This window comes from Crocodylus porosus, unplaced genomic scaffold (assembly GCF_001723895.1).
Source record: "Crocodylus porosus isolate Cpor-Errol unplaced genomic scaffold, CroPor_comp1, whole genome shotgun sequence".
NCBI lineage: Eukaryota > Metazoa > Chordata > Crocodylia > Crocodylidae > Crocodylus > Crocodylus porosus.
The window spans coordinates 9,649,759-9,676,000 of NW_017728915.1; the positions used below are offsets into that span (position 1 = coordinate 9,649,759).

General features: G+C 50.4%; 1 protein-coding gene across 2 annotated transcripts in view; it reads left to right on the top strand.

Annotated features, from left to right (window-relative positions):
- Window positions 1-7,304: 7,304 nt before the first annotated feature.
- Window positions 7,305-26,242, top strand: part of LOC109310496 (dipeptidase 2-like) — a 49,280-nt gene continuing 30,342 nt past the window's right edge. The window contains exon 1 of one of the 2 annotated variants that reach the window (XM_019535691.1): window positions 7,305-7,470. The gene's annotated coding sequence lies outside the window, so the exon portion shown is untranslated. Of the gene's footprint in view, window positions 7,471-11,331; window positions 11,356-26,242 lie in introns of those variants that run through there. The other variant, XM_019535692.1, reaches the window with a different exon arrangement.

Sequence of the window (26,242 nt, forward strand, 5' to 3'; positions counted from 1 at the left end):
ACTGGATCACCTCCACTGTGGGGTCATATGCAGCTGTGTCCCCTGACTCCCTGCCAGCTCCGCAGCGTGCGCTGCCATTTTTATCTGTGCCAGCCGGCATTCAGCGCTGATGTCACCAGCCAGCCGCAGCTGGATAAACAGGCAGCTGATGAGCCACATAGGTTCTGCCTTCTGCCCCTTGTGTGCTGCATTCCAAGCCGCCAGTGAGAATTCTTCCATACAGCATGTCCTGGGACATAATCCCCCCGCCAGCTGTCTTGTGGCAGTTTCTTGAGACACGCTTCAGCGTTACCTGTGACTCATTGTGAGGTGTGATGCTGTGATCTCTCAACATCCAGTCCCGTGTCCTCACCACATCTAGACAAAAAGTCAGCTGTTATGTGGTCCTTCCCAGGGCAGTATACAATATGAAATTTGAAAGGTTGCAAAGCCAATGCCCAGCGCATTATTTGCACATTGTCGGTCTTGGTGGAACTGAGCCACTTCAGGGGCGCATGATTGGTGATAAGCGTAAATTCCCGCCCTAGCAGGTAATAGCGGAAGTGTTCGACCACCCACCAGATAGCCAGGCATTCCTTCTCAATTGTCACATATCTGGTTTCAGCCAGCAATAACTTCCAACTTGTGTAGGCTACCAGCCGGTCTAGGCCTGCATCTCGCTGTGTAAGAACGGCTCCAATGGCGGCGTTGGAAGCATACTTTTGCAACATAAAAGGTCTATTAAAATCTGGGGTGCATATGATTACATCTTCACATAGGGCCCTTTTTAAGGTTTTAAAGCTCTGAAGCATCGCCCTTGTCCAGTGTATCCCCTTCCGAGGTGACTCCTTCAGGGCCTCTGACAAAGGCACCGCTATGTCTGCAAACTGGGGTATGAATCTGCGGTAATAGTTCACCAGGCCCAGGAATAACCTTAATTGCTTGAGCATTTGTGGAGCCTGGAAGGCCTGAATGGCCCGGACCTTATCTTCCAAGGGTCGTATGGTACCCTGGCCTACCTGGAAACCGAGATACTTTGTAGATGTGTGGGTGACCGCTCACTTACACAGGGTTGCTCTCAGACCCTCCTGCCCTAGTTTGGTCAAAACGGCCCTTCGGGGCACGTAGGTGCTGACCCCACGATTGGATGAAGATGACAATGTCATCAATGTATGCAGCTGTGTTCTCGACATGTGGCGCTAAGAGGCTACCCATTAGCCGCTGGAAGGTAGTGGCCGCCCCATGCAACCCAAACGTCATTCGTACAAATTCATAGAAACCCCAAGGAGTCCCAAAGGCTGTCTTAGGTCAGTCACATGGCCGGACCAGTGTCTGCCAATATCCTTGGCTAGATCTAACGTAGTTATAAACTGGGCTGCCCCTATTCACTCCACTCATTCCATCACCCGGGGCATGGGGAAGGCATCGAAAGTAGCAATTGCATTCAACTTGCGGTAATCAATACAGAGCCGTAGCGTCCTGTCTGGCTTCCGTACTGGTACTAGGGCGCTTTGTCACGGGCTCCAGGAGGGCCTGATGATGCCAAGGGCTTGCATCTTTTCCACTTCTGCCTTCAATTCTGGCATCAGGTGTTGAGGCAGGGGCTGCCACCGATCCCTTACGACCGTACCTGGGAGCATATAGATGGGATGGAACGTACTCCTTACCCACCCAGGATTCTCTGAAAAAACTTCTTTAAATTCTAAGAAGTTCCCACGCTTCCTTCTCCTGGGTCGGAGTTAGCTTGGTGCTCATGTGGACACCCTTCACGGATTCGTGAGTCATTGTTCCTGTGCCAGGTTTTCGCTGTCTTAGGTTGTTGGTCACCTCGACCCTAAATGCCACCCAACCTTTGGGTTGGTGCCATTCCCGCAGCAAGTTGATGTGGTAGATTTGTTTCATTCTTTGATGCCCTGGGTGGTAAACCTCATAGTCGACAGGGCCGACCCTCCATGTAATCTCAAATGGGCCCTGCCACTGAGTCAGTAGCTTGCTGTGCAAAGTGGGTAAAAGAATTAGCACCTTTTGCTCAGGTTGAAACTCTCATTCCTTGGCGTGCAAGTCATATCTCTCCTTTTGACGTTGCTGGGCTTGTTGTAGATTACCAGCCACTAGCTGTCTTGCATTCTGGACCCATTTTTGGAACACCCATTGGTATCCTGATGGGCTGGCAATAACCGTAGGGCTCTGCTCCCACCTTTCTCGGAGGATTTGCAGCAAGCCTCAAGGCTGATGACTGAGCACTAGCTCAAAAGGAGAGTATCCAAGGGGCTCCAACGGGGCATTCCTGAGCATGATGAAGGCCAGCAGCAGCATCAGGTCCCAACACCGTGGGCTGCCCTGTATGCACCACCTCAGCACCTTTTTTAGGGTTCCATTTAGCCTCTACACTAACCTGTTGGTTTGAGGGCAGTACACTGATGTCCATAACTGCCTGATTTTCAGGGTCTGGCACACTCCCTGTAGAACTCCAGACATGAAGTTTTGGCCTTGGTCTGTTAAGATCTCATGGGGAATCCCCATGCAGGCGATCCATTTCACCAACTCCTCTCCTATCTTCGGCGCTGTTACGGATCTCAAAGGTATTGCGTCAGGGTATCTCATCGCATAATCAATGAACACCAGAATGTTACCCATTACTGCTGTGAGATAGTGGCCACACAATGTCCACAGTGATCCGGGAGAATGGCAGGTCGATCACAGGCATAGGTCTCATTGAAGCACACGGTAGTCGGTCCTCTCTAGCCTTTTGGCATACAGGGCACTCTGCACAACAACGGGCCATGTCATCACTCATCCTTGGCCAAAAAAAAATCTAGATATCTTATGTAATGTGCGGTCCCTACCTAAGTGGCCCCTGGTCGGGTTGGCATGTGCCGATAACCACACCGCCCTCCGGAAACACGCTGGTACAACTAATTGAATCTTATCCTCCTTCCCCACCCTGTCTGGTGAGACCCAATACAGGAGGTTGTTCCTTACCTCAAAATGGCTCACCGGACTAGCATCCAATGCCGGCTGTGATGATGCGTTTCTTGTCTGGGCTCATGGCTCGTGTAGGTCTGGGTCTTCTTGTGCTTGCCAGAACTGTTGGCTACTCGTGACGTCTCGTAGATCCATGATGAACTCCTCTGGTCCCTCTGCAGTGTCTTCCCTTTCCACTGGATCACCAAGCCAGCCTTCCCATGTGCTTAAGGACCTTCGTGTGGCCTTGACATCCCACACCCTGTCCATGACGTTGTACAACAGGGCCCAGTCTTGACCCAGGAGCATGTCGCAGGCTAAACGGGGTGCCAGGCCCACTAATAGCGCCCCCTGGTATTCCATAACCCGGAGGTCCATCCACATACAATGCATGGTTTGTGTATCTCCGTGGAGGCAGGATACACTCACCGGCCCAGCCCAGCAATCACAGGACTCTTTCACGAGGCTGGCCTTGATCAGCGACTGGGCACATCTGGAGTCCAACACTGCCCACACTGGTCAGCCCTTGACCCAGGCTTTCACTACTGGGCGTTCCCACACCAGGCTCTTGCCTCCTGCCCCAAAACGGCAATCCATGGGTTCCCCCTGGCTGTACTCCCTAGCAGGTTCTGCCCCTCTCCTCAGGGAGCTGCATGGCCACCATCTTTCTGAGGCTCTTTCCAGGCACTCTCACGCAAAGTGCCCCCCTTGGCCGCAATGATAACAGACCATGTCCCCACCTGAGCCCTTGGGGCTGGGTCTCCCCTGCTCCACTTCTTTTGCTGTCAGCACCGGTGGCGGGGGTCCGTGTTTCTCACGAGGGTAATATACCTCTGCAGCCGTGAAGGCCTCTGCCAACTTTAATGATGCATCACAAGACCCCGGGGAGTGTTGACAGACCCACCTCTGGGTTTTCTCTTCCAGGTCATTTATGAACTGCTCCAATATGACCTTATCGACTAACATGGTCACCGTACAAGTAGCCAGATTAACCCATTTTCCAAAAAGGTCCCGTAGTCGCTGGAGCAAAAGCCATGGTCATCTCTCCTCTGTCCCTTTCTTATCCCCGAAGAGTCAACGGTAGTATTCGGGGCTAATCTCCAAGTGATAGAGAATCGTTACTTTAACAGCCTCATAATTTTGGGTGTCTAGGCTGCCTGTGCCTTGCCCACCACCAGGGCCCCTAGCTGACTGGCCCAATACCACCTATCAAGGCAGGGCAGCACGAGCTATGGTGGCTGCATGCCGCTCGAAGGCCTCAATGTAGGCCTCTGGGTCATCTTCCAGCGTCATCTTGGGCATCTGCAAGGCGGACAGGCAATGCCGCATCCAGTCCTGTTGCCATCCTTTGTTGGGTCCCCGCAATGTGCATCAGGACCTGTAGATTCTGCCCCAGCAGATCCACTGGAACCATCTTGGCAGGTTGCATACTGTTCAGGTTACCCCCTGAAGGGTTCCCGGCCAATGCACCACATTGTAGCTGCTGGGCCTCGACCAGTCGCTCTCGTGCCGCTCTCGCTCGGGTAAATGATGTTACACACCTCGCGGGCTTGCGCCTCTGCCTGAGCTGGTGACTTCCACCTGAATCTTCAACCCCAAGCTCGCCTGCCATGACTTGTTGGACCTCAGTGTCCGGGGCCATTCATTGTGCATGCTCGTAGACCCGTGGTTCCTCCCGGCGGTTACTCACGGGGCTCTGCCACCCCTACATCTTGGCCTCATGCCTCCTGCGGAGCGGTCTCCGGGTGGTCGACATCTTGCTCCTGGGACCCTTAAGACCAGGTCCCCCTCAGGTCCTGACACTATCTATCTCACACATGGGCCTGCTACCCTCAGATTCCCCTGGAGCTCGGGGTGGGGGGGAACAAATCAAAGAAGGAAAGAAAGAAAGATGCTCCAACACAAAACCGGACTCCCTGCCCCTTTAACTACCCTTCTACCTTCCCGGGTTTCAACAGGACACTGGCTGCCTCATTCCCTTAGGCAATCAGGTTCCCTGCCTACTCTAAGGCACCTCTAGATTCAGCGACAATGCTCACTCTGACAGCAACCTTTCCTGGGTTCGCCTGCAGTCCTTCTCTCTCAGGGCGGATTTCTTCCAGTGTTTCCACGTCGTCTTTAAGAGGCATTCCTGGCGTCCCTCCATCGTTCCATTTGCAGCGTCACCAAGATGATCCTCCTCTTCCTTCTTGCCTCCATCCCAGCTGTTCCTGCTTCCCTGGTCCCATGGACCGGATCGCCTCTCCTGTGGGGTCATATGCAGCTGCGTCCCCGACTCCCCTCTGGTTCCGCAGCATGCGCCACCATTTTTATCTGTGCCAGCCGGCGTTCAGAGCTGACATCACCGGCCAGCTGCAGATGGATAAACAGGGGGCTGACGAGCTGTGTGGGTTCTGCCTTCTGCCCTTTGTATGCTGCATTCCAAGCCACCAGTGAGTATTCCTCCATACAGTGCGTCCCAGGACACCCTGCCTCTGATGTCAAGGCTTAGTTACATCTGACATTGAAGAGAGAACCTTAGACTTGCATACTGGCTAGACATATCTTGACTCTCTGAACCCTGGGACTGGTAGATATAGAATTGTTTACATTATTCTTATCTGCTATCACTGTGTATCAGTAAAATTTGCCTATTATTGAATAGAGAGGTCATGATTGGTCAGAGGGTTTGGATCTGCCTGGAACAAGGTTTCTGGGTCATAAATCCAGTGCCAACACTGAACACTATCATGGCCCTAGAGGTTACCTGGCCCCTGGCCACAGCCTCATCTGCCCCCTGGCAGCAATCCACCACCCAGCAGCAAGGCTCACAGTGGGCTTGGGCTGAGGTGCAGTGATGCCTCCAGGGGCCCATTCCCCTGCCAGCCAGCCCTCCAGCCTGGACTCTGCCCAGCTGCTTGCCCCAGCTCCATGTAGCCCTGGAGCAGGACCTACTTGCAGCAGGGCCTGCACTATGCCCTCTGGCTGCATGAGGGGAAGCCAGCCACTCTGGCACAGCAGCAGCTGCCCTTGATTTCAGGTGAACTCTCCATCCACTGGCCTCACTGCAACATATGCACCCATGGTGGTATGACCAGAAGCCAGGGTGTTAGGTGCCTGTCCTTGGGCTCCATCCCCATGGTACCTCCACCCCACTTATCCCTACCCTGGGAGGGCACACAGCACTGTACATAGTCTGCACAGGGAATAGGGTGCTTTATTAATAGTGGGTGGAGGAGGTGTTGGAGGGGCTATATGGGTTGGAGAGGGGCTCTATGGTTCAGGGGGGATGGGACCTGCTGGGGTGGGGTGGAAGTGGGAAAGAGCTCTCTTGATGGGGAGGGAGCCTACAATTGGGAGTGCAGGAGGAGGTGATCTGCCAGTGCCTCTCACACATGGTGCCCTGGGCCCTGTTGCCAGTTGTGTGGCCCACCCAGGGCCTTGGTGGTGGGGCCCATTGCTGTCACTGCTACCATAGCTGGTGCTCCCCGTGGGTCTCCATGCCAGGTGTCCTCCATCTGCTGCACCTCCTCTGCCCAGGCCTCACAAAAGAGCTCCCCCTGGGCCTCAGTGACCCGGGAGATGTTGGCCTCCATGACCCTGAGGCTGGTGGTGAGGGTGCACCAGCGACCCTTCAGGTAGCCAAAGGTACACTCCACCACTGCACAGGTCCAGCCCAGGCACCTGTTGAAGTGTGCCTGACAGGGTTCCCAGCTGGCCAGTGTAGGTCTGCATGAGCCAGGGAAGGAGTCAGTAGGTGGTGTGCCAGATGAAGAAAGGTGGGGCTGGCACTATGCCCAACTGGAGGTCTGGCAGCCCTGGTGCATAAAGCCTGCTCTCTAAAGCTGGCAGGCTGGAGTTGCAGATGTGGGCATCGTGAGTGCTGCCTGCCTAGCAGGCACTCGCATTGGTGAAGGCACTGTGGTGGTTGATGATGGATTGTAAAAAGTTGTGTGGATATGTCCTTTGCTGTAACTTAAATTGATTTGGAAGTAGCTTATGCCTAAACCAGGACTAAGATGCACAAAAGGATTTGTACTTTTTTTATTAAATAGGTACACATTTATGGAAACTAGGGCTAAGATGCAGTCTCCATAGTTTTTGTATCACCTCAACTAAATAGACTTTATTTAGTTGACTAAGAGTGACTGTTGAAGTGATACAAACTTGTAAAAATGAATGCAGTTATGCTTCCAGAGAGCTTGAATAGCTTTTTTTTTTTTCATTTTAACTATTCTCTTATGAGTATCTGTTTCTAAAACAATAAACTTTCAGTGGTCCTAAAAATGGTGTTAGCAGCTTTCTGTTCAGTCCCTCTTGCTGAACTAGATCTGTGAAGAGCAGAATTGTTTGGCCACAAAGGAAGAGGCTGACAGGAACTGACACTGAGTACTCGCAGTTTTTTTTCTAGCATACACAGTAACTGAAGATCTGTTGAGAAATTTTGAAGTGTATCTGTCCAGATACAGTGGTACAACAGGATGATCTCTCAGCACCAGTTAAGACTGAAGTGTGAAACCTGTTGTGTGACCCAAAGCAGCAGCTAAGGTATTTTTTTTTCTTTTGTTGTTTTGAAGCAGTGCCAGTCTTTTTGCTGTGTATCAGTATACTGGGATGTAGCCTCTGCTTCTGCTTCCTTTTCGGTTCAGTATATTGTGCAGGTCAGGTTTTAGGGCAGTTCCTTCAATGAGGAGCTGGAGCCAGTTAAGTGGGTTAGCTAAGGCCATCTTGGAACCCACCAGAAACTGCTTAGTAGGGCAGTATGAAGCTTTGGGTGCTGATTTGATTTGGGGGAGATTTGGTGGCCGAATCTCCGAATTAAATCAGGAGACCAGTTTCAAGGTCTGAATTGATTCAAAGCTCTCCAAATCAAATTGGAAAAGATTTGGAGAGCCTTGGTGATTTCAAGCAGTCCCCACTGGCTGCATCAGGGAGCTAGACCTGGACTCCATGCTGGTAAGTAGGGGGCAGGGGAGGAGGTGGGAGGGGCCATGGGGGGAACCCTGCCAGGCCCCATCCCCTGCCTGCTCCCCCACATGGTTGCCTCACCCAGCCCCAGCTTATGGTTCTTTAAATAAAAGCCCCCACTCACCAGCTGATGCCAGGTGGGGGGGAGCAATCCCTGCTGCTCCCTGCTGCCCCACACCATGTGGGGAGCTCTTCCATGAGCCCCTAACCCCTGCCCACTCTCCCAGCTGCCCCATGGATGCCCCGTCCACCCCAGCTCTCAGCCCTTAAAAAAAAAGCCCCACACTCACTGGGTGCTGCAGTGGCCCCAGGGTTTCTGGGGCCTCATGGCAGAACACCCCACATGGTGTGGGGTAGTGGAGGGACAGTGGGGATTATCCTCCTGTTTGGCAGGAGCTGATGAGTTGGGGCTTTTTATTGTTTGTTTTAAAGGTCCAGGAGCTGGGGCAGGCAGAGCAGCCATGGAAGGGGCTGGGAGAGTGGGTGGAGGTCAGGGGGCTCATGACAGAGCCCCCCATGCAGTGTGGGGCAGCGGGGATCCCCCCCCGCCTAGCAGCAGCTGGTGAGTGTAGCCTAGGTAATCATCCTCTATCTGTATTTTTCCTTGTTGAATCTGATCTGATTAACTGCAGAGCATTTTTTCAGTCTATCCACCCCCCACCCTGTACAATTTAAAATTATGGCATTGTGAAAGACTTCTTTCCCAAGCAGAGAAGTGGGAGGGTAGTGGTGGTGGTGGGGGGCAATGAGAAATGCATGCAGATCCTAGTTATGTGGGGGAGGGGAAAAGAAAAGAGGAATAAAGAGAGTACAGAAACACTGCTAGGGTGAGATTGAGTCATAATCGGGGATCCAGGTTTTCTGTTTTCCACAGAAAAATGGGGAAAAACATGGAGTTTCCTTTTTGACCAAGAAAAATGTGGATTTTTCATTTAACAGAGAAACATTCAGATTTTCCATTTTTGCCAAGAGCCTCTCTGCAGGCTGGCAAAGTTCCAAGTGTGCAAGGGACTGGGGGGAGCGGGAGAATGGTGGTTAGGCAGGGAGTTCATGTACATGCTCAGACATTCTCACGGTCACCAGGCAGTCCGGAGAGAAGCTTCTGCAGATAAGTCTGGTGGGAGCAGGGGTGGGGGGTTGAGCCCCCCCTAAAGAGGGAGGGAGGGAGTTGGGCAGGGCTAGGGCTGGGAGTGCTGCCCAGTCCGGGCAGTGCATGGGGCTTGGGACTGGAATGCATGGTTGTAGGGCTTTGGTGGGGAGCAGGATGGAGCTGTGGCAGGGGGGTGGGGGATAGGGCTGGCTCCTCACCGCTGCATGCAGTCCTGGGGGGAGGGAGTATGGGCAGCATGTGCCCCCCAGATTTGTTTGTGGGGTGGGGATGGACTGACTACTGCATGTTTAGGTTTCCTACCCGGTTGCCCTCTCCCTGTGACCTCCACAGCGCGGTGGGTGGGACCCGGTGTGGGAGGGAAGAGCGGAGCCGGGCAGGGAAGCTCCTTGCCATTGCAAGCCGCAGAGTGCCTTAGCAAGGTCCTCCCCACCCAACCAGCAGCAGTGGGGGTGGCATTGAGGAGCTGTGCCTCTGGATGCTTCTGGGTGGGTATGGGAGTGAGGGAGAGAGTAGGGCTAGGGCTGGGGCTGGGGCTGGGGCTGGGGCAGAGGTAGGTGCTGCACAGCTGGGGCAGGGCACAGGATGAGGGGTGTGGCTCCTGCTACCATGGGTTGTCACTGTGGGCTGGGGCCATGGGTTGCACTGGGCTCTTCCCAGTAGGGGGGTTGGGCCATGCTGCACTTGGGGTGGGCAGCACAGAGCTCCCAGTGGTGACAACAAGCTTCCCGCCCAGCCCTGTTCTGCCCTGTCGTGCCAGGTCCTACTCACTGGGATATGGAGACCCCGGGGGAAGGCAGCAGGGTGGGGAGCCCAAACCCACAGTGAACAGCCTGCCCCCACCCCCTCTAAAGGGCTCTGCTTAGACCCTGCAGCCCATGGGGGAGGGGGAGGGGGAGCTGGGCTCCATGCTCCACTCTGCCACAGAAGCTGCCACCTCCCATGGGCAGCAGCCAGGTTTGGGTGCTGCTGTGAAGGTCGGGGGGCTGCATATATGGATTCCTGGCCCTGTAGTCCTGGCAGCTGGGGGCCCCCTCTGGCAGGGCTGGAGGGAGTTGGGGGGCTGTGGGTGGGGAGTGAGGGTCACTGGCAGGGCTGGGGGACTATGATTTGAAAGTGAGGGGCCTGGACCTGCATCCTGGTGAGCAAAGGAAGGAGGGAGAGCTCCGATTTTCCATGATAAAAAACCCATAATCAAATGCCAAAATTTATAGATATTTAGAATATATTTTATTGTGGTGATTAAGGCACTAGTAGGCTTCCAAACTGCTTTTAAATGGTAAATATATCAATAAAACATTGTGTTCAATTGATGCCTATCTATACAGTTGCATTTCATTTTAATAACAGATTTTGTGTTTTTTAATTAGAGAATTTGTGACTTTTTAAACAGAGGAAAACAGGATCTCTGGACATAATTATATGAGGAGAGAGCAGGGATAAGTGATGCATAGCTTTCCTGAACTAGTGGGGGAAGGGGAGAGGCAGCCTGTGAAAGGAATAGGAGAATTTAAAGAGCCCTACGGTGTTCTGTTGTACTTGGCTGCTGGAAATATACTGAGCCTCTTTTAGCTGAATGTTATTTATTCTCAAAGCATATTGGTTTGTGTTTCAGTAAAGCAGCTGTAATTAAGTACTAAAAAGAGGAAACTCGAGTCTGATCAAAGGAACTATATTTCCCCAATTCTTACAGGTGGGACCAAATTGCCCCAGCAGACAGCCTCACCAGTTTCAATGGTGGTAAACTGTGGGCAATTTGCCCCATATTGTGTGGTTTTGACTCAATCTTTTGTGAGTAGTCACAAAGCTGTTGTGATATAATACACAAACTCTAAAAGTAAGGGAATGTTAAGAAGCTGACATTTCTGAACGTGAAGAGCTCTAGGAAAGTGAGAGTTAATATTTCTGCTCTTATCTGGGAGCAGCTCTCACATTTCTCAGAGACAGAAAATCTTTGAGTCGAGTTTATTAAGGCATTCGTGACTTCATGACATTCTGACATTTCTACAAGTGAGTGGGAGGACATGTTGGCAGACAAGTAAGCCAATGTCAGTGTGCGGAGAGCTGTAAGTTTAGATTTGGGACAACAAGGAATAGCAAGAATCCACAGCTCAAGGAAAGATTCTCTAGGAGCTCAAGTCCTCAAGGATTATTAAATTTCTCTGCAGCATATGGATGGATGTAGTTAAAGCTCTTTTAAAAAAAGTTAGCATCTCTTGGAGAGGCTTACATTTAAGATCTGCACTTGTTACAGAGAGAGAAGATTGTCCATCAAGACAAGAATACTGTAGCCAGCTTTTTTTGGTGGTGTCTTTTATTGGACTACTGTACAGGTCCCTGACATCTCACCAGAACTGGTAAGCAGTCCTCTGCCCAAAATAATTGCCTGCCCCTACTTCATGCAATAGACTTATTCCTGAAAAACTGTAAATAACTCAAATTTGCATAGAGGGAACCCACTTTACAAGGTAGCAAATAGGAATAGGTTCAAAGACCTCGACTGCATTGGAAGCAGGTAATTTTGCTTGGGCCAGGGAGGCTTCCTGGGGTGGACTGGGCTGAGCTGTGCTCAGGGTGGGTGACGGCTGTGCTAGGGTGGGGTGAGGGCTGCAGCCACCCCACAATTTGCCAGAGACCCCCCGTAACCCCCCTCCCAGTGCTGCTGCTGCCCACCCAAAGTTCAGCCTGGTGCAGCCCCCCCCCCCACCTCCAGGAAGAGGCCAGCCCTAGGGGTTGGGGTGAGTGGGACTGGCAGCTGCTGGTGTAAGGGTGAGAGTAGGGCTGGGGCTGGGTGAGTGGGACTGCCCCCCCTGCTGGTGTGAGGGAGACAGTAGGGCTGGGGCTGGGGCTGGGGCAGAGGTAGGTGCTGCACAGCTGGGGCAGGGCACAGGATGAGGGGTGTGGCTCCTGCTACCATGGGTTGTCACTGTGGGCTGGGGCCATGGGTTGCACTGGGCTCTTCCCAGTAGGGGGGTTGGGCCATGCTGCACTTGGGGTGGGCAGCAGCAGCACTGGGAGAGAGGGTCAGGAGGGCTATAGCAAATTTTGGAGAGGCTGCAGCCCCCCCACCATAGCCTCCTTCCCAGAGCTGCCCTGAGTGCAGCCCAGACCAGCCCCTACTGGGAAGAGCCTAGCATGGCCCCTGGCCCCAGCCCACAGTGGCAGCCCATAGCAGCAGGAGTTGTAGCCCCATCCCACACCCAACAGCTGGGGTGGGCAGTTGTGGCACTGGGCAGAGGCTACAGGGAAGCTGAAGCCACCCCAAAATTTTCTGTAGCCCCCCTGGTCCCCCTCCCAGCACTGCCACTGCCTGCTCTGAGTGTAGTGCACTCAACCCCTGATGAGAAGAGTCCAGTTCAAGGGGCTTGGGTGAGCGGAGCCTTGATCTGCCCCTTTGCTGGTAGCGAAGGAGGGACTGGGTCTTGGGGCTGGCCACGGCCCTTTCCCCTCCCCTGCCCCCACAGACTTACCTGCTGCTGATTGCATAAGAGTGAATTTACTTTGCATATAATGAATTTTGGGTATAAAAAGGGTCATCGCATATGAGCAAAGTCACATATACACAACCCACATAAAGCAAGGGAAACCTGTGTTTGAATTGTTGAGGGACAGGGTGAGACACACATGACAGCTGAAAAATGCCTCTGGGTAGGAAATGGTTCCAATGGAGTGAAGCGCTGTGACTGGCATCAGGCAGTAAGACTCGGTACCCAGTCCAGCATTCCTTGCAGTGAGCAAGTGGGGATGTGGGCAGAGAGGGAAATAATACTTGCACCTATGCTTTGGAGGTCCCATAGTGTCACAGTATTCATGTGACAGAGGCACTTTGGGGCTGTAGGCATGTCATGGAAAAGGGCTCTTCCCATACATTTTACCCATTCAGAGCATTTGGGCCATGTGAAGGCTCCTTTCTTTAAGGACATCAGATATTTTTCTCTCCCTTTAGCTGCTAACCCCCCAGAGAAGTATCAGTAGGGGCTTCCCAATGGTTAGTCATTGGGAAACTGAAAACAACTTCAAGAGATAAGTTAGGGAACCCTCTTTTTCACAGAGCTTGTCATAGGAAATGTACAAATTGTTATTGCCTTTTTCTAGTGGCAGCTATTAAAAAAGTGAATATTGCTGAGCAATTGCTAAAATATGTTTGGCAGTTGAAACACTTAATCTCTTTAAAAGGGAAAAGATGTGGATGATTACAGCTGAAAAAATGCACAAATATCCAGGGGGGTACAGTATTGGCAAAGAGAACATAAAGGGTTGTAAACTTCTTTTACCCATCATGCTGTTTGACAAAACATAGCTGTCACGGAGTGGGGCCTGTGAGCAGCCATGAGCTCGCTAGTGCCCCCTGCCGTGTCAATTAAGATGATCCAGCACCCTCTTCTTGCCCGCCACGTCTTTGATCTTATAGACTTCAGTAAGGGAGGCTGCCTACTTCCACCTTGACACCGCGCTGGTATTACCTCCGTTCCAAGTGGGGTGCTCCAACACCCCCAGCCTTATGGGCAATGCGTGCCTCCAACCTCCCCTTCAGCATGCCCCAAGCCTCGCAGCTATTCCCTGGGTGTTATCAAGCCCTTACACTTCAGCACCCTACCTGGCGCCCCCGAGCTGGTTTCACCACCAGCGCCCCCTGTCTGGGGCCTTTCACGCCCGTTGCCCCCTCTGGGGCCTATGCCACGGGTTTACCACACTTGGGGCTCAGGTGGCTGCAGCCGTGCCTGGCCCCTTGACCCTTTCCTGGGTTGCTTGCCCCACTGGGCAAAATACGGGCTGGGGTCTCACCCCTATATGCCAAGCGCCTCTACGGCGTTCACTCGCTGTGCCCACTGTGGCACTAGAGTCTCCAGCACTGTGGAGCCCTCCAGGACTCTCTCCTGGTCCTACCCCAGTTGGGGCTTAGGTGGCTGCAGCTGTGCCTGGCCCCCAGGACCACCGTCTCAGTCCTTTGCCCTAATAGTCCTTTGCCGTCTCTAGTCTCGCCCCACAGGGTGGGGTCAACACCCCTCGATACGCGCGGCACTGGCGCAAACAGCTGTGCCTGCCCAGCACCTCTAGCTGTGCCCTGCTGGGCACCAGGAAACCCCAGATTATTGGGGAGCTCCCATGAGGCCTCTGCGCACCCCTACAGCCTCACCTGGTCCTCCAGTGTAACAATAACAAAACCATGAGCCAAGCAGCTGCAACATAAACAAAAAGCCTACCGGCTCATAATGCAATCATAAGCCCCTGAGCTCATAAACGCAGCTCCGCTCTATGCTGGCTCTGTCTTACCCCATCAGAGTTCTCTTTACCCCTGCATCATTGCAGCCGGTCAGAGTGGTCAGGCTGCAACCATCGACCTGGGCTGCTCAGCTCGCCTGCAGAGCCCGAGCCCGAGCCCGAGCCCCTGCCCCTGCCCCTGCCCCTGCCCCTGCCCCTGCCCCTGCCCCTGCCCCTGCCCCTGCCCCTGCCTGAGGAGAACTGCTTCTCTATGTCCTGGCCTGGGCTGCTTATAAAGGCCCAGCCCTGCCCTGCTCCTGGCCAGCTGACCAACATTAGTTGCCCTGGCAACCCTCACCTGTGCTGCCCTATTAATTGGCAGCTGTCCTTATTACTGTTGCTAGTAGCAAGCATCCTAGTGCTCTGCTACAGTAGCTCTCACACATTTTTCTGAGAGCTCAAAAATATCAATGTTCTAAATACAATAATAGTAACAGATCAAATTATTTTCTCCCAAAGCTCCCTGCTCTGGCTATTAGGCTGCAAGACAGATGTTGTTCAAGATAGAGCATTATATTTCATTTTCCAGAAAACAACATCACTATAAAACCTGATCCTCCCTCTTGCCCAGCCTTCCCTCACTCCACACCCTTAAGTATCTTTGTTTACTTGAACATTGGAATCCAGATTGAGGTAGAAGCTCTCACAATTCATAAGGGTGTCAGGCCTAGTGGGTGGAGCTAGAAGTGAGGATCAGTGGTGTTTCAAGGATGAACCATGTGTTGGAAGCAACAAAAGGGCAACCCAAATTCCAAATTGAGGGGTGGAGGCCAAAATCCAGTGTCTGAATCTGAACTGGAGGTCTAACCAAGGAGCAGTCAAGGTCAAGTCTGAGAGTCAGAGGAGTTACTGGAACAGGAGCTGTGTAAGGACTAGAGATCAGAAGGTTGTGCAGCAAGGCTTAGGTGTTGGGGAGTGTCCTTAAAGGCAGACCTGGAACAAATCCCAGTGAACTGGGTAGGTCTGCCAGGGCTTTGTGGCCCACAGGATTCTCTGTACCCCCCTTGCCTTCTCCCTCAACCACATGCTGCTGCTGCATCCTGCCAGCCATTACCACCTGCCTGTAATGACTACTTGCATCAAAGGGCTCTGCTGCCCTAGGCAGTCTGAGGCAACAAGCAGGACAGGGAAGGGGGAGCATGGATGAGACAGAGCTGTGGTGGGGGGAAGAGGTGATTGGTGGTAGTCCATGGGAGGATGGGGGAAACGGGGCCTGTGGGAGAAAGGTGGTGGGGTTGGGCAGGGGTGGGGAGCAGTTGCAGGTCTAAGTGTGTGGAGATAAGAAGGGGACTCCTGGGGTGGGAGCAGCATTGTGTAAAACCATTGCTGCAATCAAGTTAGCCTTTTTGTCAACTCACCATCACTTGCATTAGTGTCATGTTTTTAAAAATGCATCTGAGAAAAGAATAAGTGATAATCTTAAAAGTGCAGATCAGCCTATTGCTAAGAAGCAAAAGTAAAAAAACCACATACATTCCAGTCTACTTGGACTACAGATAGTGAATTCAAAGACTGGATGTGTGAAGACAAGGAAAGCAAGCACAATACTAAATACAGCTGACGTAGAATCTCTACAGCTGAGTCTAGCACTTGTTACTGCCAGCCAGGGGCTGACAGAATGGTTACACTTACATTATATAAAACACATCAGTAAAAAAGTTTCATTGTCAGTGTCACGGGGTCACGGATTGAGATTGACAGAGCTGCCAATCACCAGGGCAGCTCAGGTGCTGGTTGCCAGGGTGACCAGGTGGGTCAGGTGGCCAGAAGCGGGGCAGGGCCGGGCCTTTATAAACAGCCCAAGCAGCTGTAGGAGCAGGAGCTTTGTAGTGGTGTGGTGTGGTGTGGTGTGGTGTGGTGTGGTGTGGTGTGGTGTGGTGTGGTGTGGTGTGGTGTGGTGTGGTGTGGTGATGCCAGGGATGAGAACACCCTAAAGGGAGGTAGGGTTGGGAGCCCTAGAGGGACTTGGACTTTGCCTTATGAGCAGGGAGGCTCTGTGTTGTTTATGTTGTAGCCAGAGGGCTCAGGTTTTGGTTGTAGTTATACCGGAGGACCGGGTGAGGCTGTAGGGGTGAGAAGAGGCCTCACGGGAGCTCCCCAGCAGCTTGTGGGGGGTCCCGGTGCCCAGCAGGGGCACAGTGCCAGTGGGGCACAACTGTTTGTGCCGGAGTGGTGTGGTGTATGGGGTTTGGACCCCAGCCCGTAAGGGCAGTGTTTTGCCCAGTGGGGCAAACGACCCAAAGAAGGGTCAAGGGGCCAGGCATGGCTGTGGCCACCTGAGCCCCAAGCGCGGAGAGCGTGGCATAGGCCCCAGAGAGGGCAAGGCCCCAGAAGGGGCAGCGAGCGCGCGTGAAGAGCGCGGCGTAGGCCCAGAAGGGGGGCAACGGCTGCAGAGAGCGTGGCATAGGCCCCAGAGAGGGCAAGGCCCCAGAAGGGGCGGTGAGCACATGTGAAGAGCACGGCGTAGGCCCAGAAGGGGGGCAACGGCTGCAGAGAGCGTGGCATAGGCCCCAGAGAGGGCAAGGCCCCAGAAGGGGCGGTGAGCACATGTGAAGAGCACGGCGTAGGCCCAGAAGGGGGGCAACAGCCGTGGAGAGCATGGCAGAGACCCCGAGAGGCACTAGAGGTGCGGCAGAGGCCACGAGAGGGGCGGGGAAGCCCAGAGGTGGGCGATAGGCCCCAGAGTGGGGCTACAGGCTGAAGAGTAGCATAAGTGTGCCAGGCCCAGGGGCGGCGGCTGCGTGCCGGGCCCAGGGGCACCAGGTGGATGACGAGCCCGGGGTGCCGGAGAGAGCACCAGAGGGCAGGGGACCACACAACATCCCAGGGAACAGCTGTGAGGCTTGGGGCGTGCTAAAGGGGAGGAAGGAGGCACGCATAGCCCTTAAGGCAGGGGTGCACAAAGGTACCTCATATGGAGTAGGAGCAGGAACATACGTACCGTTCACCAGGGGGATAAAGGCAGCCTCCCATCTAAACTTATTTATTATCAAAGACATGGTGGGTGAGAATCCAAGGGTGCTGAGTCCACCTTGAGTGACAGTAGGGGGCGCTAGGGAGTTCACGGCTGCTCCTAGGCCCCACTCCCTCACAGTCAGTAAAAAGCTTGCAGATTGTCAGTAAAAAAATATATATATTTTTGAACTGGCCACTCTGGATAGAAGGGGGAATGATAACTTTTATAAGCAAATAAATCAGCATCTTAATCCACATAGCACCTGTTCAGAGACCCCTGAATACTTTTGGGGTTCTTCACAGATACAGCAGCATACCGGAGTCCATGAACAGCAGTCTAGCTCTCCAACATGAAAAAAGGGATTTTTTTTTTCCTGCTGTTGCTGTTGCCTCTCAGAATATTTTCAGGTTTAGTGTTATTAAAGGTGTTCTGCATTGGAGTCACAATTAGAGTCACGTTGGAGCAGTGTTGCTATAGCTATGCTGTAGCTAGTTTAAGCCTAACTTGTTAATGACTACAAAACCAGCAGTCATACTTCTGAATTGCAAAGGATGTGAGAGTCACTTTTAATCATATCTTGTATAGCATCTTTTTCCTTTTAAAAGGCCAAATTAGTCATCTATTTGGAACTTGTGCTATGTCAGGGTCTCGGACTTCACACTGCCGGTAGGATGCCCTCCCTTCTATCTCTCCTGTTTCTTATGGTTCTAAAAGGGAGGCTGCCCTTGGGCCTTCACATGGCCACAGCTCAGCTAAATCCCTGCTAGGGTTCCCCAGCACCCTACTGGCTCTCAGTATTCCTCAGGCCCCTTGCTGGGTCTCGCTCTATAGCTGTGCCATTACAGGGCACCTCAAGCCTTAGGGGCTAATTGTGTGGCTCTAATCTTCTCCTACACCATGCCCTTGCAGGTATTATTGTAATTAATTGTTGTTCTCTTGTTGGAGCTTTGGCTTCCTCAGCCTCCACCCCTTTTTTCTTAGCTAGGCCTTCTAGCCTGGGCCCACTGTATCAGACCTGGCTTTGAGGCACTAGCTCTGGTCTAGCCCTCTCAGGCACTGTGCCTCTGACCCCTGTCTGCCAGGCCCCTGGCCTCTGGCTGCACCCCTCTTGAGCACTAGGCCCCTGGCCCCTCTCTGGCTCTGTGGCCTCACTCTGTATCAGCTCTGGGCTCAATAGTTACTTGAGCCTGGCCTGGCAGGGCTCAAAGCAATTGCATGCCCCTTGGGCAGCATTCAAAGTTGGCGTGCTTGGCAGCGTGGCATGAGTGCACCTACATGGCTGCACACCCTGTGTAGCTTAGAGGGAATGCCACCCCTAGGCACTAATGGGACCTCCACATACCTCCCCTACAATCCCAACCCAAACCACTGGTATACCTATAATGTAAACCTATGTCCCTGGGCTATAACAGAAACGCAAAGAAACAGCCTTCTGTCCCTTTAAGAAGGAAAACTATCTTTATCTCCCAGCTGACACATCTTCTAGCCCTGGGCTCCTTGTGAGCTCCCCAAGCCTCACTATTCCCACGGGCAGCATAGCAGTTGGCCTAACATTCCCTGGTAACTCTTCTGGGCAGGAGCGTCTTCTTTTGCAACTGCTAGGGAAATACTAGCTTGCCGGCTCAAACTCTGGGCTTAAAGCTTCCCAGGGACTGCCCCCTTCCCATCAGCAGTCTTCCTGGGTTGCCTACAAGTGCCAATTGGTCTAAATGGCCTGTTGGCCCTGCAGCTGCTACACCCTACCTAGCCTGCAGTCCTTCCTCTCTGGGCTACTTCTTCTCTTAAAGGAACGGGGAACCTCAGGCTCTCTGCTATACACTTGCATACTAATACAGTATAGTAATATAGATATATTAATATCTGCAGCAGATGAGATGGAAATAGGGAGTACCAGATGAAGCAAGAGAAATCCTACCCTTAACTAAGTCAAGAATTGATGGCTGAATCCTATACTGTGAGGCTTGCTCTTTGTGAAGGAAAGTAGAAGTCAGACAGCTTGTGTATAATTTGTATATGGAAAATGACAAAGGCACTTCTTTTGCACTGTGAAGCATATCCATGGAAGACGGTGTGTGTGTGTGCATGAGAAACTGTAGTTTGACCTTATATGGCAAATCTGGCTTTTATTCTATGTGACAGTTCCCTGGTCCCTGGGCACACTAGTACAGGAAAGTAGAGTCTCTTAACTTGCATGTTTCCATAAGAGTAACTTTTTTGCCCTTTGTGGAGACATTTGAGAAATGTGATTTATTGTGAAGATTGAGCAGAATAATCAGCTGAGCTCCATTCAGCAGCAGGAGTCTGCAAAAAGTCTCCCTTTGTATTTATGCTGTTACTGTAAAGTAATTGGAGGCTGTCGCACTTGGTTTACCACCAGTTATGGGTAACAGGGTAATACCCTGCCCTCAGGAAGGTGGTAGTCAGAGCCAGTGGTAGGAGCTGAGGGGCGGAACCAGTCACAGAACCAGGAAACAAGGAAGGTCAGGAAGCAGGAAGACAGAATCCAAGACGGTAATGTGGAGCATGCTGGCATGACAGTGTGGGGGGAGAACAAAGGGAGGTGATAGAGCGACAGAAAGCCAACTTTTAAAACTATATGCAGCAATACAGAGGCAAGGAGAGACAGGCTGAGAAGTTGCAGAGACCAGAACAGAGGCAAAACCCTTACTGATGAAATTCACTGCTCTGAAGCAACGTGTCTCTGGGAGCTTTTGCCTGCATTTATTATGAGACAGCTGCATTGGTTACATATAATAAATGGTATGAAAGGCATATAGCCACTCTTTCTCTGAACTTCCTTCCTTTTGCCAGGTTAGGTCAGCTCACAACTTACAGGAGAGTTGCCTGGATAGGATGCCATAGCATGTTTCCCTCAGGGAAAATTTTGGCTCTTTCTGCTTCTGTATCTGATATTCTCAGAAACAACTGGAGATTGCCTCTGAGCACATCTAATGTTATTGCCAAGATGTTGTAATTCACTTGTTTTTGCAGTAGTTGTAGCCAGCTGATGTAAGGGGATGGAATGTATCTAGAGATCAGAAGGAGGTGTAAGAAAGACTGGATGATTTCAGTTGTGATATGAACTCTTAACTGCTTTGTTTTATTCCCCCATCCATAAAATGGATCTCATGCTGCCCTATTATAGGGGTGTGAAGTCTTAATACAATGGTAGTAAAATGCTTTATGGTGTTTCACTTAACTCAGTGCAGATAATTACCCCTTCAGAGGGTTCATAGGCATCAGCAATAACAGTGAAAACAACCACTGCTCTCTATCTGTTACATATTGTTCTGAGCAGTAGCTTCACTTTTCATAGTTTGGTTCCCTCTGACTTCATTACATATGAAACCCACTGCTTCCTTGAAAGTTGCCTTCTGACTGTCAGCTCCTGTTTTTAAAGTGTTTCTGAGATGTTTCTAGTAAAACTCTACAACACACAGGCAGGTTTTATTAGAGGCTTCTCTTGAGATTCAGGGCCAAGCTCAAAGCTGTGACTGCAAGAAGTCTAAGTGGACATAGCGTGGGTAACCCAGAGCTGTTGTGGCTGCATCTTTTTTTGCTCTCTGCCCACTTTTCATGTCCATCAGTCCCATTTTTATACCATTTAACAGTCCTCACTATCAGCAATCCCTCACAGCCAAGTATGATTGTCTTCTATGATTGCCTCCATGGGTCTTGAGATGGAGGACAAAGCTAATCTGGGATTCAGAGGTTCTATTGCAACTCAGGTATGTTTCCATGTGGGGTGACTCAGTCCAGATTCTTGATTCGGCCTGTGACACGCTGTTTCTGCTGCTCCTGCTTTTCCATCTCATGTCATTTCATAGCTGGTAGGGTCAGAAGGGACCTGAGCAGATCATCAAGTCTGACCCCCTGCCATGGGCAGGAAAGAATGCTGGGGTCAAATGACTCTGACAAGGTGTCTATCCAGCCTCCTTTTTGAAGACCCCCAGGGTAGGAGCAAGCACCACTTCCCTTGGAAGTTGGTTCCAGATCCTAGCCGCCCTGACTGTGAAGTAGTGCCTCCTGATGTAGACATCAGCCTGAATCTACTCTCCGTCAACTTATGGCCATTATTCCTTGTTACTCCCAATAGTGCTCAGGGCAACAGGGACTCTCCCACTGCCTGCTGGTCTCCCTTGGCCAGTTTATAGACGGCAACCAGATCCCCTCTTAGCCTTCTCTTGTGGAGGCTGAACAGGTTCAGGTCCTGTAGCCTCTCCTCGTCGGGCCTGCCCTGCTGCCTCCTGATCATGTGAGTGGCCCTCCTCTGGACTCTCTCTATGTTGTCTGCATCCCTCCTGAAGTTCAGCACCCAGAACTGGATGCGGTACTCCAACTGTGGCCTGACCAATGTCATATACAGGGGTAAGATCACCTCCTTGGACCTGCTTGTGGATGCATGACAAGGTGTGGTTAGTCTTCCTGACTACATCCCCACATTGGTGGTCCATGTTCATCTTGGAGTCTATAATGACTCCAAGAATCCTTTTCTGCCTCTGTGCTGATGAGAGGGGAGTTCCCCAGCCTGTAGGTATGCTGCTGGTTCTTTCTCCCTAGGTGCAGTACCGTGTACTTGTCAGTATTGAATCCCATCTTATTCTCATCCGCCCACCCGTGTAACCTGCCCAGATCCAATTGCAGCCTGTCCCTCCCTTCTAGTGTGCCCACTTCTCTCCACATCTTAGTGTCATCTGCACATTTGAACAAGGTGATTTTCACCCCCTCATCCAAGTCGCTGATGAAAATGTTGAACAGTGCAGGCCTGAGAACTGAGCCTTGGGGGGCCCCCACTGCCCACATCCCTCCAGGTTGAAAATGACCCGTCCACCACCACTCTCTGGGTGCGGCCAGGTTTCAAAGTACTGAGAACCTTGCAGCAGGCTCTTCCTCCATTTGGGGCAGTCCTGGATAATAGTCTCCCATGATTTGATGTTAACGTTGCATTGTTTTAAAGTTGGCCTTGAAGACATCCTTAAAATGCTTTCTCTGCCCTTCTCTTGAGCCTTTACTGAGCTGGAAGAATAAAACTTGCTTCAGAAACCTGGAGTTGGACATCTAGATGATCATCTCCTTGATGGTTGAAGTTAAAGGCTTTTGTGAAGTCAAATAAGGCCATATAAAGAGGTTATGAGGTCAAAGAAGGCCATATAAAGAGTCATATTTTTATACTATTTAACAGTATATGTCGTCCCAAATTCCTTTACCATTTTGAATTACACTCTCCTTCTTCAAGTCCACTGACAAAGGCAGGAGTCTGAATAACCAAAAGGTCAACAGCTGCAGAAAGAGATGCAATACTCCCTGCTACACAGGCTTTTGGGTTAAGTGACATATTGAGGAGATCTTACATATATTTCTCTTTGCTTTGTCTACAGAGGATGTGAGTATGTTTCAGTCCTACAGAGCTTGGCTTTAGGTGATTTTATAGAGACTTACCTCTGCAAGTCACGGTGTCAGTCACTGCTTTGCAACACAATAGGGACTGTTATAATACCATCTCTGAAGCTGGCCCATGAGGGCTAACTGTGCTAAGAAATCTAAGCTTCATGTGCTGAAGAACCAGAAGAGAGAAGCATAGTCAGAGAAAAAGGACAGTGTTGCATGCAGCAAGTTAGAGAGAGTCCCTTCCTAGCTGCTTATACCAATATAGACTCCTTAAGCGTATCCCTCACACTGAAACAGGGATGTAGTATGTCTAGGTTGTTGGGATAAGGTACTATTAATTAGATTGCCTTTCATCACCTCTGATTTTTACCCTCTGCTATACAGAAGCCAGCAGCAATAATTGCATTGTACCTTTCCCAAAAGGTGGTCAGTGATACATGGGATAGAAAGACAGTGGAGCTAAGTGCAGACATTTGAGAGGGTTAAGGGGATGTTAGATTGGATTAAAAATGGCCACCTAATTTATTTTGTCCCAGGTATGGACCTGACAGTCAGAAATCAATCGAAACCCATAACTGTACAGAAGTTCTGCAGACATAGACCTGTCTAAACATCGGGGAACCTGGTCTAAGATAGACCTGGATTTATGTAGTATCAGACTTACTTGATTTAGGTTAGACCATGGCATGGAATTTCTGTACAGTTACCTGTGCAGTCCTGGGGCTGGGAAAGTGCAGCCACTTGTCACAGCCCTGGGGCTGTGCTTTTTTTTTACCCCCAACCCTCATACCCAGCAGTGGGCTATTTTTACCCCTCCAGCCCCTTGCACCCCCTGTCCCATGGATCAGCCAGCCTCCCCCAATCCTCCATCCCTCATGTCACTCCATGTGCCACTGAGTTTATCAGCATTTTCTACTGGTGGAGCTGAGCAAGTAAATATTGTTGGGGGAAGGGGTAGGACAGATGGGGGTAGATTCACGGGGGGGAGTTAAAAATAGCTCATGAGCTCCCCAAGTTCTTCTGTGGGCCTCCCTTATCCCACCAAACTCTTCTGGACCCCAGTAGGCCCCCACCTTCCCAACCCTTCTCCCACTAGCCCCCCCACCATCCTGACTTACCTTAGATCAGGTGGCCATTTTGAACTCAATCTAACCTCCCCCTAATCCTCCCAAATGTCTGTACTTAGTCTGGGTGATTTTAACTAAGCTAAACTGGGCTCAATAGCTGTGCATATTACATCAAACAGCAAGTAAAAGAGCAGTGGACAAAAGCAAAATACATGGTAAAAGTTGTAGAGGCTGAGAATTCTAAGAGTGTTTAAAAGGCCATAACATACTAGTTAAAGAGAACATCTAATGTTTATATGATATGTCCAATCTCATCTTAGATAAAATGGGTAAAGAATGAGAACTATTTACTTTTGTCACCATTTATGCTCTTTAATTTCTGCACTTTACTCAGCTTGAAAAATGGAACTGCGTGGATGCATTTAAATTGGCCTTAATTTTGGTACACTTTACTACTTGTGGACTCTCCAAATTAAGAATGTGAAAACCCTTCTCAAAACCATTTCAGTTTACATTGGAACTGGCAGGACTGTATTCATTCCTCTAACCAGCATGGCAGGTCTCTTTATAGAGCTTGTGTTAGTGTTATCACACAGTTTATCTAACTGTTGTTCAGCCCAAGATCAGAAAGCTTGATCTTGCGAAAGCCAATTTGGTTTCTGTAAAACTTTTTTTTACCCCACATTTTTCATTTGAAATTACTCTAAAACTTCTATATGCTGCTTCCCATATGCATGCAAGTTGTTTACAACATGTTTCATCATGCTTCTGGATTCTGTAGCACATAGGAAAGGACTGACTTAGTCCCCATAAAAAAAACAAAACAAAAAAAACACATTTGGATTTCTAAAGAGAAAGGAGCTCTTCAAAAAAGCAGTTTGCATCTAAGCCCAAGGGGCAGCACAGGTCTGTGAACCCAAAAGTAATGTTTTAAATATTATATTCTTTGCAAAAAAAAAAAAAAATCTTCCTAGAAACTTAGTTTACAAGGCAAATTTGGGGGCTGACTGGCAACATCTAAGTTATTCAGTGGAAAAACTAACAGAGAAAATGGGTGGGAAAGAATACAATGACAGTACAATGTGATTACACATGCATTTTTATTTTTCTATCTTAATTTTTCTTTTATTTTTAATGAGAAAAGACAGGGAAAACTGTCCAATTCTAGTAGATTTTTAAATTCTCATCTGAGCTATTAGCATCCCACAAACTTGTTTTTTGAAAAGCACTTTCTTAGTCATCTTACTTTGCATTCCACTGATATCATACAATGCAAGTCCACTCAGCTTCTCTTTGGGATCATACTCATCATGTCTCCTACATAACCAAGCATCTGATTTGAAAATATCTCAGAATTCTAACAACAAGGCTCTTTTCACTTGAAAAAAATCTGTGACCATTACAATTCCTATCTTTATTTTATTGCAGTTTATTTTTCTGCAATCAAAGTATGGGTGAAAGCTAAAAGCTGACCTTTTTCAAGGGGTGTCTTGGCTCTAATGAGGGGTGCCTTAAACTTAAATGGTTGAGAACCTTTGGTCTAGGGCAGGGGTGGCCAGTCTGCAGCCCTGGAACCACATGTGGCTCTTCAGAAGTTAACATGCCTCTCCTTGAATCTTTGCACAAGTACATGGTGACCAGCTTCCAAAAGGACAAAAAGGAAGCTGGTCACTGTGTGCTTGTGCAAAGATTCAAGGAGATGTATATTAATCTCTGAAGAGCCACATGTTGCTCCAGAGCCATGGGTTGGCCACCCCTGGTCTAGGCAAAGGAAAATACCCAGGGTAGGGAAGCTAGAGAGCTCTGGGAAAAATAGTGCAGGTGCTAGCTGATGGCAGTGCAGAACTCACTAGGAAGCTGCTCCAAGTTAGAAAGCAACAGTGAGGTATTTCTTATTTACTTCATACACTTGTCCACAAATTTAACAGATCCCCTTCTGGTCTTATGTGGTAAGCCTTATTTTTGTTTTATATTTCACTGTTTGTCTTGTGAGAAGAGTGATTACAGGGCAGCTGACAACAGGCATTGAAAATGGGGGCAGACCTGGTCCTGTTTGCACACATGGGGCACGTTCACACATGCAAGCATATGTGAATCCCAAATCCATTTTTAAAAATACACCAAAATTCATGTTCTTTCCCAATTAAAGCAAAAGACCACTCTATACACACACATATATATTTCATAGATTTTTATAGACATTTGGGCTGGAAGGGACCCCGGAGGATCGTCGAGTCCAGCCCCCTACCCCAGGGGCAGGAAGTCAGCAGGGATCATAGGATCATAGCAAGATGAACATCCAAATGTGTCTTAAAGGCATTCAAAGTAGGTGCTTGAACCGCCTCCGGTGGCAGTCTATTCCAAACCTTGGGGGCTTGGACAGTGAAGTTCTTTCTTATGTCCAGCCTGAATCGGTTGTGATGGAATTTGTGACTGTTTGATCTTGTCATCCCTTGGGGTGCCCTGGTGAACAGGCATTCCCCCAGATCCTGATGAGCACCCCTGATAAATTTATAGGTGGCCACCAGATCACCCCTGAGCCTGCACTTTTCCAGGCTGAAGAGCCCCATG